Source organism: Macaca thibetana, chromosome 1 (assembly GCF_024542745.1).
Source record: "Macaca thibetana thibetana isolate TM-01 chromosome 1, ASM2454274v1, whole genome shotgun sequence".
Taxonomy (NCBI): Eukaryota; Metazoa; Chordata; class Mammalia; order Primates; family Cercopithecidae; genus Macaca; species Macaca thibetana.
In genome coordinates, this window is record NC_065578.1 from 812,162 (window position 1) to 827,673 (window position 15,512).

At 55.7% G+C, this 15,512-nt stretch overlaps 1 protein-coding gene and 1 long non-coding RNA gene across 2 annotated transcripts in view; one reads left to right on the forward strand and one right to left on the reverse strand.

Annotated features, from left to right (window-relative positions):
• The window catches only part of SSU72 (SSU72 homolog, RNA polymerase II CTD phosphatase), a 179,554-nt gene that overhangs the window by 59,353 nt on the left and 104,689 nt on the right, over nt 1-15,512 (reverse strand). The gene's annotated exons all lie outside the window — the stretch shown is intronic.
• On the forward strand, nt 14-8,989 carry LOC126952360 (uncharacterized). Its single transcript, XR_007724863.1, has 3 exons — nt 14-465; nt 4,945-5,051; nt 6,446-8,989. It is a non-coding gene; the product is annotated as an uncharacterized LOC126952360 (long non-coding RNA).

Below are 15,512 nucleotides of genomic sequence, written 5' to 3' on the forward strand. Positions count from 1 at the left end.
GGGGAGGGGGGCGCAGTAAGGCGGCCGAAGTGCAGGTGGGGCTGGGGTGCGTGCAGGGGCGCGGGGTGCGGGCAGGGGCCGGGTGCGGGCAGGGCCGCCTCTCTCCCGGCTTCCCGCCTAGTGAGCGCACCTTGGACGCCTGCGGCTTTTCTGAGCCGAAGCTCACGGGCTGTGGCCGGCTTCGTTTCGTGTAGTGCAGCTCCGCGACCGCCCGTGGCCACACCATTCGGGGACTTCGTGCTTTACGATGGGGGCGCAGTGGCCTGGCACACGCAGGACCCCGGGCCTCGAACCCTCGCGCTGGCCGCCCTGGACCCGCGGCGGGGACCCGCACGGTCAGGGTACCTGCCCATACCGATGGGCTGGGGACCACCACGGAGCCTTTCCTTGGCCCCGCGGCTTCTGTTCCTTTCGAGACGGACAGCGCCCACCCGGAGGAAAGCCTGACAGACGAGACTTCGCAAGGTGAGAACTCCCTTCGCTCCCCACGCAGCTGGGGCAGCTGCAGGGCGCCGACCTTCTCAGCCTCATCGCCCCACCTCTCCCGCCAGATGCGCTCTGGGGGGCCCTCCTGATGGTTGCAGGGAGGTCAGGGCTGGACAAAGGGAATTCAAAAAGCCCACCTGGTGCACTGGGTAGGTGGCACCGATGGGGAGGGGAAGGCGGGACGCACCCCAAGACCCCGGCCCCTTAATCCCATCCCTGCGTAGATCACCCAGCAACCAGGACACCCCTCCAGGGCCAGGGCTATAGCCAGGGACTGTATGCAGACATGGCTGGGTCTGGCCGGCCTGCCCTAACTGGAAAGGAGGCCAAGCTGTGCACCTAAGGCTGGGCTGGCACCTCCGCTGAGCCAGCTCTGGGTCTGCAGGGGTGGGGAGGGGTCTCTGGCAACTGGACCCTGAGCTCCTGCAACCCGTTTCTGTGCTGCTCTTGCCTGGGGGAGAGCGAGGAGAGACTGGCTCTTCTGCTCCCGACCTCTGGATGGCCATGTCCCCGCCCCCCACGGAGTCCCCACCCAGCCTCACGAACTCCTGGTCATCTTGAAAAACCCAGGGTAGTGGTCAGGCCCCCACAGGATCTCAGAGGCTCAGCCAGAGCCCAGGCCCAGCGGTCAGGCCTCCACCGACTGCGGTCACAGTGCACCTCTGTCCCCAGCATGGAGGGCCCTGACCGCCTACACCACTTCTCCAACCTGTTGGGCCCCTGGCAGGATCTGCTGAGGCCTCTGCACCTGGCACAGAGAGGTTGGGGGCGGAGACCTTGGGAGAGGCGCTTCTTGCCCCCTGCCCCCAGCTCCCACCTCTGCTTAGGAAGGGCAGACCCTGGACTCTGACTCTTGCCCCATCGTTGTGAGGCGACTCAGGGGCTGCGCCAGCAAAGCAGAGAGTGATGGTGACTCAGGGGACCCCCATGTCCTTGCCCAGAACTCCTCAGGGGTTCAGCCGGTCTACTGCACCAGTTTTCAGTGGAAGCCCCTTGTGAGGGTATGGGCAGTGGGGCAGGGCAGGAGCCTGGATGACGGTGTATGGGGTGGGGGGCCCCTAACTACCTTGGCATGTTGGCCTGAGGACAGCTGGGGCCTTCACCCTGTGCTGTGACCATTCCAGCTTCGTGTTGCAGCACCTCCATTTCCCTCTGGGCAGCCCCCTTTATCCATCCTCAGATCATGGGGAGCTTGGGTGGGGCTGACACTCCCCTGCCTAGGAGTTGGCAGGTGACCTGGGCCCGGCCAGCCAGACTGGACCCCTTAGTCTCAAGGCCTTTGCTGAAGCTCTTGTGAAAGGGGCGACTGCCCCTGACAGGTGTTGGATTCCAGCTGCTGTGGCCCTGAAGGTGGGTGGTGGGAAGAACGAGAGAATGAAGCCAGCCTTGGGAGAGGCAGGACGCCGGCCTGGCCCAGCTGCTTCCAGCATCTGGATCCAGCCTCACCTGAAGCCAGCTACCTCCTGGACTGCAAAGTCATTGTCAACACCAAAACAGGGTTTCTGACCATTGCAACCGAGGGTACCGGGATGTCGTGGCTGCAGACCCTGCAGACTGTTATGAAGCCAGTCCTGCCCGCCTTGCATCAGACCTCTAGCCAGGGACTGTGGTTGCAGACTTAGTCCTGGGACTGAGCTCCTAGTGAGAGGCCAGCAGCGAGGGAAGAGGGACCAGCAGAGAAAAGGGTGGAGCCTCGGGCGGCCAGCAGAGCAGCAGAAACCGAGTCTGTGAGAGGAAAACATTGCTTCCCGAGGCCTCCTGCTGAGCTATGGGGATCTGGGTATTGCGAAGAACAGCTGGGGCCAACCCTAAGGAAGGAAGGAGGGAAGGGGACAGGGAGGGGCGAGGAGGAGGGGTAGGGAGTGACCTCTGCTTAGCGCCTGCACTTGGGCAGCGGTGGCCTTTCACACGCACAGGCTTCCCCGCCTGCAGCACCGTCTCCAATGCTGTTTGTACACACGCTAGCATCCTGATAGTCACTAAATGTTTTCTTTAAATGAGTTCACTTTTTCACTTAGAGTGCTTTCTAAAAGCAGATCATGATTGCAAATAGTAAGTATCACTTCCATAAATAGAAAGTGTCAGAAAAATAACTATCAGACGTTCTTGGTTTCTTGTTGTGCGTGGAAGCATCAGACGGTCTCTGAAAGGCTGTCCCTCTGCTCCCCAGGTTGGCCCATCCTCTGCCACAGCTTGAGCCCCACCCAGGGGGTCCCTGCTTGAGGAAGTGCTTCCCCTGTTCTCTCAGACCCTACTTCTGCCCCCAGAGGGGTGTCTGTCCAGGGGACCCCTCAGAGGTCCCACCCAGCCACTCCTGATCTCCTCCCCACACAGGTGACTGGGCCACGGGGGCTCGTGGGCAGCCCTAGCCAGGGCTGAGTCTTCACTGTAGCAGGGAAGCTGCTGCCCTCTCGGCAGGCCGCCCTCTGGGAACCCCTCTTCTTTCCAACTGCCCCAGCCCCAGGATGGGCTGAACATGCTTTTGCCTGGCAGGGGAAGGCTGGACCAGTAACAATGGAAGTCTCCAGCAACAGTGGAGACACGGGGGCAGGGGAGCTTCCGGACGAGGTGTCCTCCTGGCCATGGCCTTGGGGGAGCCTTGTGGCTGGCACGGGGTCTGCTGGGACGTGAGCAAGTGGGTCCCTGGGGACCTGGGGAATGGCTTCGATGCTTAGGAGCTGTGAGAACGAGAGCTCCAGGGCAGCAGCCACCGCTTCTCATGGCCCCCATGACCCTCAGCCCCTTTACGCTGGGAGCTGAGTGCCAGTTTCAGCATCCTGGCACACACTTCTCCTTTAGGGCTCCCAGGAGCCACCCTTCCCTGCCCCTGTGGGTCTCCTGTTTCTCCAGCAGCAGTGACTGTTTTCTCTTCCAGAAACGTGTGCCCCTGTGAGCCCTTCACCACCTCTGGTCATGCCTCCAAAATTCCAGGGAGGGGACAGAGCCCCTGGTGGAGAGGCGGGTGCCCCCCCAGGGAGGGGACAGAGCCCCTGGTGGAGAGGCGGGTGCCCCCCCCAACACTGCTCTGCTGCTGCCAGGGAGGAGTGACCTTCAGTGGATGCCCCATTCTCACCAGATCCTGGGCTCCGAGCCTGGGCCAAATGCTGACCTCAGTGGGATCCAGACCTGAAAGTCCCTCTCTGGGGTGACTTTCTCAAGTGCTGTCCTCAGACTCCCTGGGCTCTCGCAGGATGGCGCGCCCAGTCCCTGCAGGTGCCTCAGCCCAACCACTGAAGCAGATGGCACCGTGGCCCGGGCATCTCTGTGGCCGGAGCTGGGGAAGGAGGTGGCCTCCTGGGTCCTATCCCAAGAGCATCCACAGCGGCGCTGCCAGTGAAGGGGTGGAGCTGAGGGACCCCACAGACCCCAGGGCTCGGTGGCTGCAAGAGCTGGGAGGAGCCTCATCCTCCAGGGGCTTCAGGGAGGGTGGAGACGACTCTGTCCCAGCAGCTGTCCGTTTCCTGCAGTGCTGGCTGCTTGTTACAGTGAGACTGACAGGTAACCCACAGCTGAGCTTGTGCTTGCCAGAGCCTTCGTCCAAGTAACCCCCCATCCTTTGGGCCTTTCTTTTTTTTTTTTTTTTTTTTTTTTTTTTTTGTAGAGACAGAGTCTCCTGTGTTGCCCAGGCTGGTCGCACACTCCTGGCCTCAAGTGATTTTCCTGCCTTGGCCTTCCAAAGTGCTGGGATTACAGGCATGAGCCTGGCCTGCAGCATTTTGAAGCATGTCTCTAGGGCAGGTGGTCAGCAGACCAGAAGCCACGGCCCCACCACCCAGGCCTCTGTTTTCTCCCTGGTAGAGCAGGGATGGAGCAGCCCCGGCTCCAGGGTCCCCCTGAGGAAGCCCAGCCCACTCCGTTCTGAGCAATGGGGGTTGGGCAGTTTCTCCAGGTCCAATGGTTCCGTTAGACTCAAGTGGGCTGTAGCACAGTGGACCCTCGGGACTCACACAGCAGACCCTCAGCACTCATGGTGGACCCTTGGGGCTCATGGTGGACCCTCAGGTGCTCAGATACTTTCCTCTTAGGAAAGGAGCTATGCCTTGTGGTGACCAGGTCACATAGGAAGGTGAGCCTAACCTGGAACCTGCCCCTTGACTACCTGACCCCTAGTACAGACAGGCAGCGAGTCAGCAGGTGAGGGGCAGCAGCCAAGCCCAAAGGGCCACTGACCACTGGCTGTCCTCTGGTGCAGAGAGGAAAACTGAGGCTTAGAGGGCCCATGAGGCCAGGAAGTAGAGTCAGGTCCCACCGAGGGGCTTCTGCTGCCCCAAGACCCTGTGGAGGGCACCTGGAAGTGGAGGGACCTGCACGTGCCCCGTATCCCCCCAGGGGCTTGCCATCTTCCAGCCCTCCCAACGCCAAGGAGGCTGAGCCTTGGCAAGATGGCAGCTTTTGCCTAAAATGCATCAAACTGAGCAGAAAGAGTGGTGAACAGAGTAGAATCTGCTTGTTTCCAAGGACCAGCGAGAAGGCACATGTGAAGCTCACCCAGGTTCTGTCTGTTTCTGCTCTCGTATAAAGACCCCATATGGAGCCAGTGACAACGAGGGCCATGGGGAAGGCAGGTGAGGATTGGGCCCTGCTGCTCAGCACAGGGTCAGCTGGCTGGCCTAGGGTGGGCTGGCCAGGCGGGGGGTGGGCTGGCCAGGCGCAGGGTGGGCTGGTCAGGCGGTGGGGTGGGCTGGTCAGGTGTGGGGTCAGCTGGTCAGTGTAGGGGGGTCGGCTGGTCAGGAGTGGGCTGGGCTGGTCAGGTGGGGGGGTCGGCTGGTCAGGTGGGGGGGGGGGTGGGCTGGTCAGGTGGGGGGGGGTGGGCTGGTCAGGTGAGGGCTGGGCTGGTCAGGTGGGGGGGGTGGGCTGGTCAGGTGGGGGGTGGGCTGGTCAGGTGAGGAGTGGGCTGGTCAGGTGTGGGGTGGGCTGGTCAGGTGGCCAGGGGGTGGGCTGGTCAGGTGAGGGGTGGGCTGGTCAGGTGTGGAGTGGGCTGGTCAGGTGTGGGCTGGGCTGGTCAGGTGTGGGCTGGGCTGGGCTGGTCAGGAGTGGGGTGGGCTGGTCAGGAGGGGCCTGGGCTGGTCAGGTGTGGGGTAGGCTGGTCAGGAGTGGGGTGGTCTGGTCAGGTGTGGAGTGGGCTGGTCAGGAGTGGGGTGGGCTGGTCAGGTGCAGGGTCGGCTGGTCAGGTGTGGCCTGGGCTGGTCAGGTGTGGGGTGGGCTGGTCAGGTGTGGGGTGGTCTGGTCAGGTGTGGAGTGGTCTGGTCAGGTGTGGGGTGGTCTGGTCAGGTGTGGAGTGGGCTGGTCAGGAGTGGGGTGGGCTGGTCAGGTGCAGGGTCGGCTGGTCAGGTGTGGCCTGGGCTGGTCAGGTGTGGGGCGGGCTGGTCAGGTGTGGAGTGGGCTGGTGAAGTGAGGGGTTGGCTGGTCAGGTGTGGGGTGGGCTGGTCAGGTGTGGGGTAGGCTGGTCAGGAGTGGGGTGGGCTGGTCAGGTGTGGGGTGGGCTGGTCAGGTGTGGAGTGGGCTGGTCAGGAGTGGGGTGGGCTGGTCAGGTGCAGGGTCGGCTGGTCAGGTGTGGCCTGGGCTGGTCAGGTGTGGGGTGGGCTGGTCAGGTGTGGGGTGGTCTGGTCAGGTGTGGAGTGGGCTGGTCAGGTGTGGGGTGGTCTGGTCAGGTGTGGAGTGGGCTGGTCAGGTGTGGGGTGGGCTGGTCAGGTGTGGGCTGGGCTGGTCAGGCGTGTAGTGGGCTGGGCTGCTCAGGCGCAGGGTCAGCTGGTCAGGCGTGGGGTCAGAACATCCGTGGTGCTCCTGTTCCCACTCCCGCTGCACGTGTCATTACGTCCTCTTTTCCGCCACAGGTACCATATCCTGTTCTCCTTTGGAAAAGCTCTATTCCACCTACTACCTAATCTTTGGTGTGCTTGAGCTCTGTAGGCCCGTCTATTTTTATTTTCTTTTTCTTAAAACATTATTTTCTTTTCAGGAACCTGCCAGTTCAGGGAGGCCCATCTTTCTAGAAGGTTAACAGGAACTTCCAGCCTCCAGCCTACTTAGTGACCGGCTGCTGGAGGACGGTGAGCGGCCCCTGCTGTCCACGTCTCCACGGGGGTCACCAAGCACACTCACAGGGTCCCCCTCTCCACCTGGAGCAGAGAATTTGGAGGAGCCCGTCTTGCTGTCTTTTCTGATGTTGTTAAAGTATGCTTGGGCCTGCCCGTTGCTCAGAGGAGCTTTCTACACAGCTGGACTTCTGAGGTGGGACCTGCCATGTGCTAACGCCAGCACTCGGAGCGGTCTCTGCCACTGGCAACGTCCTGTCCTAAACATCCCCAATGTGACCTCTCTCCTGAAAGGCCTGTGTGCGACTTATCTGTGAAGCTGGAAGAAAGTTCTGGAACTTCCCCTTCTCCTTTGGTGCAAAGTTACACTAACTGTCATGATGTTGTTGATTTCCATTTTTTTTTGTTCTTGTTGAGACAGAGTCTCACTCTGTTGCCTGGGTTGAAGTGCAGTGGCGCGATCTCGGCTCAGTACGGCCTCCGCCTCCTGGGTTCAAGTGATTCTCCTGCTTCAGCCTCCCAAGTAGCTGGGATTACAGGCACCTGCCACCACAGCTGGCTGATTTTGTATTTGTAGTAGAGACAGGGTTTCACCATGTTGACCAGGCTGGTCTTAAATTCCTGACCTCAGGTGATCTGCCCACCTCAGCCTCCCAAAGTGCTGGGATTACAGGCGTGAGCCACTGTGCCCGGCCTTGATTTCCTTTTTAAGCAGAGTTGAGTCTGTCCACACCAGTGCTGCCTGGGCCTTCCTGAGCACCTGTGGCTGGCATCCCTTCCCATCTCTCCTCCCTGTGGCAGGCAGCAGTCTTGCTGTCCCCGGCACCTCTGCAAAGCTGCCTTCAGAGCTGCATCTCGGAAGCCACTGCACAGCCACAATGCATGCTGAATGCATCAATATGCAGAATTCACTCACATGTCATACAGTTAGTCAAAAATGTCGAGGCCCTGCCAGGTGGAGAGATGGGGGAGAATACGGATCCCTCCATGAGTCCAAGCTGGGGGTACAATCCCCTCAGGCCCCCTCCTCCTCCTGTGCTCCAGGTTTTCTATTTCAAGGCTGCTGTTTACTTCGTTACTGTATGTCAGCTCAGTCATGGATTTTAAACGATGCATATATATATATATTTTGCTTGTTTGTTCGTTTGTTTGTTTGACATGGAGTCTTGCTCTGTCACCCAGGCTGGAGTGCAGTGGTGTGATCTCAGCTCACTGCAGCCTCTGCCTCCTGGGTTCAAGCAGTTCTCCTGCCTCAGCCTCCTGTGCTTTCGATATTTTATACAGATTGTTTGCCAGGCACAGTGGCTCACACTCATCGTCCCAACTACTTGGGAGGCTGAGGCGGGAGGATCCCTTGAGCCTAGGAGTTTGAGGCTGCAGTTAGCTATGATCACACCACTGCACTCCAGCCTGGGGAACAGAGCAAGACCCCCATCTCTTAAAAATAATTTAAAAATAGGGCCGGGCACGGTGGCTCAAGCCTGTAATCCCAGCACTTTGGGAGGCCGAGACGGGCGGAACACGAGGTCAGGAGATCGAGACCATCGTGGCTAACATGGTGAAACCCCGTCTCTACTAAAAAATACAAAAAAAAAACTAGCCGGGCGAGGTGGCGGGCGCCTGTAGTCCCGGCTACTCAGGAGGCTGAGGCAGGAGAATGGCGGGAACCCGGGAGGCGGAGCTTGCAGTGAGCTGAGATCCGGCCACTGCACTCCAGCCTGGGCGACAGAGCAAGACTCCGTCTCAAAAAAAAAAAAAAAAAAATAGGCCGGGTTGCCGGGCGCGGTGGCTCACGCCTGTAATCCCAGCACGTTGGGAGGCCGAGGCAGGCGGATCACGAGGTCAGGAGATCGAGACCATCCTGGCTAACACGGTGAAACCCCGTCTCTACTAAAAATACAAAAAAATTAGCCAGGCGTGGTGGTGGGCGCCTGTAGTCCCAGCTTCTAGGGAGGCTGAGGCAGGAGAATGGCGTGAACCTGGGAGGCGGCGGAGCTTGCAGTGAGCGGAGATCGCGCCACTGCACTCCAGCCTGGGTGACAGAGCGAGACTCCGTCTCAAAAAAAAAAAAAAAAAAATAGGCTGGGTGCGGCAGCTCATGCCTGTAATTCCCGCACTTTGGGAGGCTGAGACAGGCAGATCGCTTGAGGTCAGGAGTTGGAGACTAGTCTGGGCAGCACAGTGAGACCCCTGTCTCTACAAAATGTACCAAAAAAGAAAATTAGCTGGGTGTGGTGGCACGAGCCTATAATCCCAGCTACTCAGGAGGCTGAGGAAGGAGAATCACTTGAGCCCGGGAGGTCAAGGTTGCAGTGAGCTGTGATTGCGCCACTGCACTCCAGCCTGGGTGACAGAGTGAGACCCTGTCTCAAAAATAATAATAATAATACCAATAAAATACATTATACAGATCTTTTATTGTTTCATTGAGAAGATCTTTCAGGTGACCTGATTTACCGTATTGCTGAAAATAGTCATTGATTTACTTAATCATTTGATTTTCATGCAGGGGCCAAACCTGGTCCACAAATACATTACCAAAGTAGGGGCTCACGCCTGTAATCCCAGCACTTTGGGCAGCCGAGGCGGGTGGATCACGAGGTCAGGAGATCAAGACCAGCCTGGCTAACATGGTGAAGCCCCATCTCTAAAAAAATACAAAAAAAAAAAAAAATTAGCTGAGCGTGGTGGTGGGCAGCTGTAGTCCCAGCTACTCAGGAGGCTGAGGCAGGAGAATGGCATGAACCTGGGAGGCGGAACTTGCAGCGAGCCGAGATCGTGCCACTGCATTCCGGCCTGGGCAACAGAGCAAGACTCCGTCTCAAAAAAAAAAAAAAAAAAAAAAGACTCTGTCTCAAAAAAAAAGAAAAAAAAAAAGTAGGTACCGGCCAGGCGCAGTGGCTCACACCTGTAATCCCAGCACGTTGGGAGGCCGAGACAGGTGGATCACTTGAGGTCAGGAGTTCAAGAACAGCCTGGCCAACATGGTGAAACCCCGTCTCTAGTACAAAAATACAAAAAATTAGCCAGGCGTGCTGGCACACATCTGTAATCCCAGCTACTCTGGAGGCTGAAGCAGAAGAATTGCTTGAACCTGGGAGGTGGAGGTTGCAGTGAGCTGAGATTGTGCCATTGCTCCAGAGTAAGACTCTGTCTCAAAAAAAAAAAAGAAAAAGAAAAAAAGAGGCCGGGCGCGGTGGCTCAAGCCTGTAATCCCAGCACTTTGGGAGGCCGAGATGGGCGGATCACGAGGTCAGGAGATCGAGACCATCCTGGCTAACCCGGTGAAACCCCGTCTCTACTAAAAATACAAGAAAATTAGCCGGGTGAGGTGGCGGGCGCCTGTAGTCCCAGCTACTTGGGAGGCTGAGGCAGGAGAATGGCGTGAAACCGGCGGGGCGTAGCTTGCAGTGAGCCGAGATCGCGCGCCACTGCACTCCAGCCTGGGGCACAGCAAGACTCCGTCTCAAAAAAAAAAAAAAAAAAGAAAGAAAAAAAGAAAGGAAAAGAAAAAAAGTAGGTACCAGCCAGGCATAGTGGCTTACGTCTGTAATCCCAGCACTTAGGGAGGCCAAGGCAGGTGGATCACTTGAGGTCAGGAGTTCAAGACCAGCCTGACCAACATAGTGAAACCCCCATCTCTACTAAAATTCAAAAATTAGCTGGTTGTGGTGGCGCACACCTGTAGTCCCAGCTACTTGGGAGGCTGAGGCAGGAGAATCACTGAAACCCAGGAGGTGGAGGTTGTAGTGAGCCAAGATTGTGCTACTGCAATCCAGCCTGGGCAACAAGAAGGAAACTCTGTCTCAAAAGCAAAAAGAAAAGAAAAGAGAAAATTAGCTGGGTGTGGTGGCACATGCCTATAATCCCAGCTACTAGGAAGGCTAAGGCAGGAGAATCGTTTGAACCTAGGAGGCACAGATTGCAGTGAGCTGAGATCTCTCCACTGCACTGCAGCCTGGGTGACAGAGCGAGACCATTGTCAGCCGAGTGCAGTGCCTCAAGCCTGTAATCCCAGCACTTTGAGAGGCCAAGGCGGGCAGATCACTTGAGCCCAGGAGTTCAAGACCAGCCTTGGCAACGGGGCAAAACCCCATCACTATAAAAAAAAATACAAAAATTAACTGGGTGTGGTGGCACACAGCTGTAGTCCCAGCTACTCAGGAAGCGGAGGTAGGAGGATGGCTTGGGCCCAGGAGGTCGCGACTGCAGTGAGCTGTGATCACTGTACCGCACTCCAGCCTGGGCAACAGAGACCCTGTCTCAAAAAAGAAAGGAGGCTGGGCATGGTGGCTCATGCCTGTAATTCCATCACGTTGGGGGGCCGAGGCGGGTGGATCACCTGAGGTCAGGAGTTTGAGACCAGCCTGGCCAACCTGTCTCTACTAAAAAAATATAAAAATTAGCCGGGCGTGGTGGTCCGTGCCTGTAATCTCAGCTCCTCAGGAGGCTGAGGCAGGAGAATCACTTGAACCCAGGAGGCGGAGCTTGCAGTGAGCTGAGATCGCGCCATAGTACCCCAGCCCGGGCGACAGAATGAGACTCTGTCTCAAAAAAAAAAAAAAAAAAAAAAGAGAAAAAAACATATTGTCCTGGCTGCCAAGGGGCCTAAGGCCACACACATGGCAGTTAGCTCAGCCTTGCACATGCGGGGGTGATGGACCTGAGCCTGGAAGACATTATGTGTGGATATCCAGTGTGAAAGTGGCCACTACCAAAATGGAGTCACTTATGTCAAACCCTGAAAAATGGAGCCAGGAGGCCACAAAGGAAGGGCTCTCCCAGGTGTGCCAGGAAAGAAACTAAGGAATTAACTCAAAACCACAGTACTACAGCTAAGCTGCTTGCATAAGGACGCTTGCCTAACAAGGGCCGTCTTCACCTCCAAACGAATGCCAACTCCTGCAACAAGCCTGATACGGTTTGGCTGTGACCCCACCCAAATCTCCTCTTGTAGTTCCCATAATCCCCACGTGTTGTGGGAGGGACCTGGTGGGAGGTAATTGAATCATGGGGGCAGTTACCCCCATGCTGTTCTCGTGACAGTGAGTTCTCAGGACATCTGGTAGTTGTATAAGGGGCTTTTCTCCTTTGCTCAGCACATCTCTCTGCTGCAGCCATGTGGAACTGTGGGTCAGTTAAACCTCTTTCCTCTATAAATTACCCAGTCTCAGGCAGTTCTTTGTAACACCGTGAGAATGGACTAACACAAAGTCCGTGTCACCTGTGCTCTTTGTTTCAAAGCAGCTTAGGTGGGCTTCTCCTTTCTGTGTTTTAGAAGCTTCCCGTCCCAGCCTCTCTGGATGTGCCTGTGGTCTGCTGTAGCATGCATATCCCAAACTGCAATTCCCCGTCATTCCTGGAGAAACCCTTTGGAGAGGCATCTCTCTGTTGTTGTGGCCATCGCGGGCCCGTTTCCTGATGCATGGAACATCACTACACCGACACCACGGGTTGCAGCAGAAAGAGTTTAAATCCTCAGGCTGCTGTACAAGGAGACAGCGTGAAGCAAGCAGGCTGCAGGGATCCTGTGGCCGTCCGGGGGTCTCCCCATTGCTTCTGGTTCCCCCAGCCCATTTCTTTGGAATCCTGCTGACTCTGCTGTTTCATCCCTCCAGCCCATGGCTAGAGTCACCCCAAAAGTGGTAGCAGGCAAGTTCCAGCAAGGGACTGCCCCAAACCGTCCTGAGGTGGAGCTGGTTGGTCCCAAAGAAAAGCAGCAGCAAATGCCAGGGTGATAAGTCCAAAGCATTTGTTCGGGGAACTTATGTACGGAGGGAGGAAGCACACCCTCGGGCCGACAGCAAGAGATGGAGAGGGTCCACCTAGGAAGCCTGCACCCAGGGGCTAGAGTGGAGAGTTTTACAGGAGGATTTAATTCGTGTGGCTCTCGTTTCCACATATTTAGCAACATGTTTGATCTTTCAGTGTCTCAGGCAACAACCTAGTTCATCAGTAACAGAATACTCAAGGTCCTGGCCGAGCTTCAAGCCTGCAGGGAAAATATGCAGTGGCCCAGGCTCTGTGCTTCTCAGGCAGGACACAGAGAGAAAGCAGGGGTTCTGGGGAACCTTCCAGTAGAAGAGGAAACTGGCCAGAGATGGGCCCTTCCCAGGAAGTTACTAGGGGTCTTACTGCAGCAAAGTAAGGGAGTAAAGCCAGAAGGAGGAGGATGCAGATTCCAGGAAACAGCTGTTAACAGAAAAGCCAAACTCTGAAGAAGACATTTTTTCCTCCTTCTTCTTCTTCTTCTTTTTTTTTTTTTTTGAGACAGAGTTTTGCTCGTTGCCCAGACTGGAGTGCAATGGCACGATCTCAGCTCACTGCAACCTCCGCCTCCCGGATTCAAGTGATTCTCCTGCCTCAGCCTCCTGAGTAGCTGGGATTATAGGCGTGTGCCACCATGCCCGGCTAATTTTTGTGTTTTTAGTAAGAGATGGCTTCACCATGTTGGTCAGGCTGATCTCAAACCCCTGACCTCGTGATCTGCCTGCCTCGGCCTCCCAAAGTGCTGGGATTACAGGCATGAGCCACCGCGCCCAGCCTAATTTTTGTAGTTTTAGTAGAGATGGGGTTTCACCATGTTGTCCAGGCTGGTCTGAAACTCCTGACCTCGTGATCCACCCGCCTCAGCCTCCCAAAGTGCTGGAATTACAGGCGTGAGCCACTGTGCCCGGGCTCTTCTTTTTTTAAAGAGGGCTTCATTCTGTTGCTCAGGTTAGAGTGCAGTGGTGCGACCTCAGCTCACTGCAGCCTCTGCCTCCCAGGCTGAAGCGATCCTCGCAGAGTAGCTGGAACCACAGGCGTGTGCCACCACACCCAGTTAATTTTTGTGTATTTTGTAGAGATGGGATTTCAACATGTGGCCCAGGATGGTCTCTAAGTCCTGGGCTCAAGTGATCCGATCACCTCAGCCTCCCAGAGGGCTGGCATTACAGGCATAAGCCACCATGCCCAGCTTCACAAAATACTTTCAAGAGGTTTACTTTGAGCCGATATGAATGACTGGGGTTCCCAGGAAAACAAACATCAGAGAAGCCTTGAGTAAGTGGTTCTGAAGTGGTTGGTTTACAGTTTGGTTTTGTACACTTTAGAAAGGCAGGAGTTACAAGCAAAGACATAAATACATACATGGAAAGTATATGTAGGTTTGGCCTAAAAAGGTAGGATATCTTGAAGTGGGGGCTTATAGGTTATAGGTGGATCCACCTGGCCGGAAACTGTTTTAAAAATTTCTCTGGGGTCCCCTTGGCCAAGAGGGAATCTGTTCAATTGGTGGAAGGCTGGCTGGGCGCAGTGGCTCACACCTGTCATCCCAGCACTTTTCTTTTTCTTTTTTTTTTTTTTGAGACGGAGTCTCACTCTGTCACCCAGGCTGGAGTGCAGTGGCCAGATCTTGGCTCACTGTAGCATTCGCCTCCTGGGTTCAAGCAATTCTCCCACCTCAGCCTCCCGAGTAGCTGGGACTACAGGCGAGTACCACCATCCCCGGCTAATTTTTGTATTTTTAGTAGAGATGTGGTTTCGCCATGCTGGCCAGGCTGGTCTCCAACTCCTGGCCTCAGGTGATCCTCCCACCTCGGCCTCACAAAGTGCTGGGATTACAGGTGTAGGCCACTTTTTTTTTTCTTTTTTGAGGCAAATTCTTGCTCTGTTCCCCAGGCTGGAGTGCAGTGTCATGATCTCAGCTCACTGCAACCTCCACCTCCCAGGTTCAAGCAATTCTCCTGCCTCAGCCTCCCAAGTAGCTGGGAGTACAGGCGTGCACCACCATGCCTGGCTAATATATATATATATACACACACATACATATATATACACACACACACACACACACTGTATTTTTGTATTTTTAGTAGAGATGGGATTTCAACATGTTGGTCAGACTGGTCATGAACTCTTGACCTCAAGTGATCCGCCCTCCTCGGCCTCCCAAAGTGCTGAAATTACAGGCGTGAGCCACCGTGCCCAGCCAATTCCGGCACTTCAGAAGGCAGAGGTGAGCAAATAGCTTCGCCTAGGAGTTTGAGACTAGCCTAGGCAACATGGTAACACCCCGTCTCTACTAAAAATTTAAAAATAACCAGCATGGTGGTGCGTGTCTGTGGTCCTAGCTACTCAAGAGGCTGAGATGGGAGGATCACTTGAATCCAGGAAGCAGAGGCTGCAGTGAACCAAGACAGTGCCACTGCACTCCAGTCTGGGCAACAGAGCAAGACCCTGTCTCAAATACAAAACAAAACATAAAACAGTTGGTAGAGGGCTCAGGATTTTATTTTTCGTTTACATAGGGAATCCAAGAAAGGAGACAGGCAAAGTGAGTCTCAAGGATGAGAGCAGAGAAAAGCTCGAGATAAGAGCTGTGCAGCACGGTCAGGAGGCGATCGGTCTAGGTCCGAACAGGAGGATCAGACACAGCGGATGTGTTTGAGCCTTTGGAAAATGTTATTATTAGGCATGTGGCAAAAACGTTGGGACACTTGAAAAAAAAAACTGGCCATGGGTTAGTAAAAAGCTAGGTATGTGAAAATATTAGGTAACTATTAAAAGAAAAAAAAGGTTGTACAGGAATTGTGGCATGGTTTTATACAGTAGCAGTGAACAGCAGGTACTCAATCGTGAAGAGATAAGCCTGGTTTCATTACCACAGCTGTGACAGTTGCAGGTACCAAAATGGAACTACTTCTACCAATCCCTAAACAAATGGAGTGGAGAGGCCACGAAGGGGGAGCTCTCACGCGGGGATACCTGCAGCAGGCCTCCTCAGAACACGCTCCCGCACGTCCTGCACGTTTGCCTGTAACCAGACTTACTGCAGGGAAATTCCTCAGGACTGCAGTGTTCCAGATAAGCAGCTTGCACGAGGACTTGGGCCTGGTAAGGCTCTCTCTCCAACAACGAGCTAACGCCCACTCCTGCAGCAAGCGCCCACGGCCAGTGGTTTTTGTTACAAAACGACTTTTGTGAGCTCATCTATATTTTCCCCTTCTC